Here is a 6,000-nt window from a genome sequence, read left to right on the forward strand (position 1 = left end):
GACACACAATCAGAAGATATGCAACATGAAGACACCTATAACCACTCTTTTGGAAATAGTATTCCCCAAGAAATTAAAGGAGGTTCAAAGAAACATGCTACGGACTACAAAGGAAAAGAGAACAAAACCTTGGCTGAGTCTTTTAAAGTTGTAAAAATCAGTAAAGCCCCAACTGAAGAGAAAAAACAGAAAGTAGATCAACATAGTGAAGTGAATAGAGGAAAGAGAGATGGTGTCTGTTCACTGAGCTGCTTGCTGGTAAAGAGGGTCAGAGGCATTAATTTAAAACTATTGCTGAGGAGCGCTTGGGGGGCTCAGTCAGTTGAGCATCCAACTTTGACTCAGGTCATGATCTCACGGTTCATGAGTTCTAGCCCCCGCGTCGGGCTCTGTGCTGACAGCTCGAAGTCTGGAGCTTACTTTGGATTCTGTGTCTCCCTCTTTCTCTGCTCCTTCCCTGCTCACATTCTGTGTCTCTCTCTCCCTGTCTCTCAAAAATAAATAAGCATTAAAAAAACAACAATAAAACTATTGGTGAAGAAGAAGACAGCACAGTATAAGCACTGCAGAGAAGTGTTATGAATTAATCAAAACGAAGTATTTCACCTAGTATACATAAAGTGATAAACCCATTAAAAAACAGAATTTCAAAAGTGAATTAAAAACATCTGTCTTAGTTGTTGACGAAAGGTAACAAAGTTTTAACAAATTGTTGTACATGCAAACATAAATCTAAGAATCTGTGTCAAGTAGCTGTAGATAGACCTTATAAGACAAAGACTTAAGTGCCGCCTGGGTGGCTCAGTCGGTTAAGCATCCAACTTCACCTCAGGTCATGATCTCACAGTTCATGGGTTTGAGGCTCATGTCAGGCTCTGAGCCTGCTTCCGATTCTGTGTGTCTCTCTCTCTCTCTCTCTGCCCCTCCCCCTGCTTACACGGTGTGTGTGTCTCTCTCTCAAAAATAAATAAACATAAAAAAAAAAAAAGACAAAGACTTGAATCTGAACTGGGGCTTCATGGCCCAATGATAAAAGCTGTAAATTCCAGAAAGATGCAATAGTTTAATTATATATTTGCCTAATAGTTATAGGTATATAGTATTTATTATTAGTTTATATTATCTTCATTATTACAAACAGATTATGAATAAACATATTTCCCTCTCTCTCACTGTATATTCATACATATGTTAACAACTGAGAGAACCATAGGGAAATGGACAAAATCATGATTATAGATTGATGTTCCCACATGTGAACTATTGAAAAAAAAAAAGCAAGAAAAAAAACCACTTAGAGACGTTGACCATCAGCATTCAGCCCAATTAAAAGCTTGATGTAACATTTAGAAATTTCTGAAACCAATATGTGAAATGTAGCATTTCTCTCTGAAGCACATGAAATGTTTGAGTACCAAGCTCTACAGAGAGACTCAAGCATTCCAAAACTTGACTCCAGATTTGTCTCCAACCATGTCTTTTCTGCAGACTGCAACACCCCATTTGCCTGAAGCCTTTGAGGAGGTCCTGGGGGACCTGGAATGCAGCCCTGCCCCCAGAATGGCCGGGAGCTAGGACAAGTAGGAAAATGCTAAGGTGCCTGGTGCCCCGTGAGTGCCCCTGTGAACTGGAGATGCTCTACTCTGCGTGTGCATGTGTGTGTGTTCCCATGTTTCGTGAACCATGTCCATGCATGTTTTCTCTTCAATATCATTGCATACTACTGTTTTCCCACCCCGACCCTGTGTCCTGTCTCCTACCCCAGCTCATACTGCAGCCACCAAACTTCCAGGCAAGAAAGCCAAGGCTGTCTCCTGAAGAGTGACTCCTGTTATAAATACCCACAGAATGAATTTTAGAATCGACAGCATGCATTTCCTTTCCTTCAGGCCTCAGTTAGATGGGATGGAAGATGTCTGCCCTCTTCCCATGTCAGAGAAGGATTAGAAGGAGCCACTATGGTTTTCAGTTTTCACAATACAGCTGCTGGCAGCCCCGCTCCCCAGCCTGCTACACAAAAGACTCAGACATTCACCCTTCCCCTGGACCTTGTGGTTTCAACCAGCTGACCGGATCTCCTCCATATAAGTCCTCATTCACAGACCAGACTCACCTCACAGAATTCTCCGCAGTCGTCCAGCTGTTGAAACTTCCTTCTGAAATATAGCGATCAATGTAGGTTTGGTTTGAGTAGGAAGATGTAACAGCAAAGCCCTCACAAACTAAAGGGCAGAATTCAGTCATCTGAAATGCTTTTACAGACTGAATTACATCCCAGATTACGTGGAGGATTGCCATTGGTGAGTGTCGTTGGATAGCTCACGTTGGGAGCCCGCCCTGTGTTGTCCTTATTAGGAAACTTTTCCGGACACTCCTCCATTCCATGTCTTTAGCTTTGTCTTTTCTTAGTGAGAAATGATGAGTCAGAGAAGCTTTCTTAAGAGTAATGTTTATGAACATTTCAGTGACCATGAAACATTAGAGCTAAATTATCACTTTTTAATTTTATTTTATTTTTTAAGAATGCCTGAGAGGAGTTTCAACATAGAACTTTCTTATCCAGTGGACTTCAGTGTTGCCAGTAGACACTGGAACCCCTTAAATGAGGCTCAAATATCAAAGAGGATAAGCGAGTCACCCACCCACAACTTCCTCCTTCCCTGCTGACACAGCCCCCGAGGTGGGAGGAGATCTTAGGGAAATGATTTCCAAATAAACCTAAGTGACTAATGGGTTTAGATCTTTGCTGCAATGAATCAAATCCTGACAGATCAGGAAGCTTCTAGAAGAGTGGAGGGCCTAATAAAAACATTATCTGCAATGTTGTGGTCCCTATAGGACAGTGGGTACAATTTGGAGAATTGTAACTCTGAGAGGTGAACTAAACGGAATCAGACAATATCTTGTATGGTGAATACATACCATCTGACTTTCAGGAAGGCAGAGTCAGTGAAATGTAAAGGAGTCCCAAAAACAGGGCACAGGAAGGGAGGAGAAAATTGCTTGAGGCAACTGGAACCAGGTTAGTGGAGAACAGAGTTGAAGTCTGTGTCTGAAAAACATCTGCAGTCAAGGAGCGAGGCAGTGAGAATGAAGGGGGTCCGGCAGGAGTCCCCAGGGCACCCGTGGATTGTCACAATTCTTTATTCCAGACTTAAGTGCTGCTTATGTGAATGCATTGAATTCTCTTCACATAAAGAGTGGAGGAACTTTAGGGAGATCAGAGGGTCTCCAACCAGGGACCAGGAGGCAGAGGACAGGAATATCCACGATTCCGGAGGCTTTCTTCTCTTTGTACTGGAAACTACCTGATGTGGAGCGATGCCCTCTGACGTTTCTCCAGCAGAGAATGCACGCTCCTGGCCCACACAATGGGGAATGAGAATAATGCTCTGACATCCAATTGTGCATGTAGGATTGTAGAAGATGAACCAAAGAAACCAAAAACAAATGTGCCTTTCCCCTGACTTTTAATCAGTGGTCAAACATCAGTGACTTGGGCCATTATAGAGATAGATTCAAAAGTGATTCATCTGGCCCCCGACCACAAAAAGATCAGTGTTCCCGAATTTGCAAGGCTTCACTGTTGAAATGAGAAGAGCCACCTGGGAAAGGAGAGAACACTTAATGTGGGGATGGGGGGAGAGGATGGAAAACCCTTGTGGACCTGCTGTCATCTCTAGCCCTGGTCTCAAGTACTATTTTAGAAGAGGACTGAAAATCCTCAGTCATGAGTCACCAGGAGGTTGATGTCCTACGTAGGTCTCACTGTTAGGAGACGGTTCCTATGGAATGGAGCTCGAGCAGATGGAAGAGCACCTGCACTAAGAAATCACAGGAAGGTCCTTAAAATTCCATGTTCAATCTCAGGTTAAAGATACAGGGTAAGCGCTGTGTCTCAGAGGAGAATATGGAAGGCTAGGATGTGCTGGTGTAGTCCAATCAGAACTGCCTACTCCTACTCTTCCGGGCCAGAAAAAACCCTATTACTGTGTGAGCCTGAGCTGGCCAACTTGATTCACCCATTTACCAAGTGATCAGTCAGCTGAACTTATATTCTCTAAGAACCTACCCTTGGCAGTATAAAAATTCCACATTTATTTGGTCTATTTTACTGTTTGCTGTTTACTCTCGTTTTGTCTGTCTGCATTTTACAATATACAAAGTCAATTCGTGAATTGATCTCTTCTTATAGCTCTGTTATTTCTATGTACCATTTATTGTTTGCTTTGCTCCATTTTTTCCTAGTGCTAGAAGACAAAGATTTATATGAATCATATTAATATTCCCTTCTTTTAAATTAAAACACTTAAAGTAAAATTTTTTTTTCCGGTCAGGACTACTTTTGCTTTATTCCTTAGGTGTTATGGAGTCCGATCCTATTGTCCCTCATAATCTTTGGCATGTATTAAGAAATGACTTATTTTAAGATTTGTTAAGTAATTTCAAGAAAGTTGTACCTTTTCTAGATAACGTATTGTTAAATTTTAATGGTCATGGTCATTAAATACACCCTAAGATTTCAGATGTGAATTTCAGAGAGACTAACTTAAGTCCCTGCTTATACTTGCTTTGTTGAGCATTCCATGTGCAGGTGAAGAGATTATGGAGGATTCAGTTGTTTTTATGGCATCCTTTAAATGAAAATTAGATCATACTCGTTGAATTTGGGGCTACATTTTGCAGTATCTTTTCGATGTTTTTATTCTTCTTCTATCACATATTACATTGTTGATTTATCTTGTACCATATTAGTGCTGTTAGGTTTTGCTTTGTAATTTGAAGCTTTAATTAAATGCATTTCTAGCATTGTTATGACTTTCTGAAACATTTGCCAAGATCTCTCCCAAGCTTCTCTTCTTATCTCTAACCAGCTTTCTATGTATCATGTCAGAGCTTGGCTGAAGCTTTATTGAGATGAATTTGTGTAAATCCCCGATGTTTCCCTTGTCCTACTGATTTGGCAGAACTCAAACTCTGAGTCAAGTCAGGGATTAGTTTTGGGCTTTGTTAGTGTGTATTTTATAACAGTCCCTTCTCTGGCATTAGGGCCTTCTTCCTAGGATTCAGTCTTACGGTGTTAAGCTGGATAGCAATGGCAGTGAGCTTCTCTCTCTACTTTAGCAATCTGCCTTGGGCTCAGCCCTACTTGCAAAGAGCAAGATTTCCTTCTTTCTCGTGGTTGATTAAAATTCTATTATGTATTTACACCACATTTTCTTCATTCATGCACCCATTGATGGACACTTCAGTTGTTTCTTATCTTAGGTACTGTGAATGGGTTTGCATTCACATGGAGGTGCAAGTATATCTCTTTGATGTCTCATTGATACTTTGGATGTATACGCAGAAGTGGGATTGCTGGACCATATAGTAGTTCTAATTTTTAATTGCTTGAGGAACTTCCAATCTGTTTTCCAAAGTAAGTCACTTGTTTACATTCCTGCCAACGGTGCATGAGGGTTCTCTTCTTTTCCCCATCTTTGCCAGAATTGGTTATCTCTTGCATTAAAAAAAAAATTCTGTATTTATTTTGAGAGCGAGAGAGAAAACATACTAGTGAGGGAAGGGGCAGACAGAGGGAGACAGAGATAGCGGGAGAACCTCAAGTGGGCTTCAGACTGTCAGTGCAGAGCCTGATGTGAAGCTTGATCTCAAACTAAGACTTACAATGACTTCAAATATATCAAATACTTAGGAATGAACTTAACCAAGAAGGTGAAGAACTTGTACACTGAAAACTACAAAGACTGGCTGAAAGGAATGAAGGAAGGAAGACACAAATACACAGATAGTCATCCTGTCTTCATGGGTATGAAGACCTAATACATTAAGGTATCACTACTAAACCCAAGTGATCTACAGATTCAGTGCAATCCCAATCAAAATCCCAAGGCATTTCTTTGCAGATATAGAAAAATTCATGATAAATTTTATATGGAATCTCAAAGGATTTCAAATAGTCAAGACAATCTTGAGAAGAAAGGGCAGATTTAGAGG

At 40.8% G+C, this 6,000-nt stretch overlaps 1 protein-coding gene across 1 annotated transcript in view; it reads right to left on the minus strand.

The window, feature by feature from the left end:
- IFI16 (interferon gamma inducible protein 16) overlaps positions 1-2,255 on the minus strand; it is a 58,111-nt gene extending 55,856 nt beyond the window's left edge. The window contains exon 1 of the mRNA XM_029933429.1: positions 2,114-2,255. The gene's annotated coding sequence lies outside the window, so the exon portion shown is untranslated. The remainder of the gene's footprint in view (positions 1-2,113) is intronic.
- Positions 2,256-6,000: the final 3,745 nt, after the last annotated feature.

This window comes from Suricata suricatta, chromosome 3 (assembly GCF_006229205.1).
Source record: "Suricata suricatta isolate VVHF042 chromosome 3, meerkat_22Aug2017_6uvM2_HiC, whole genome shotgun sequence".
Taxonomy (NCBI): Eukaryota; Metazoa; Chordata; class Mammalia; order Carnivora; family Herpestidae; genus Suricata; species Suricata suricatta.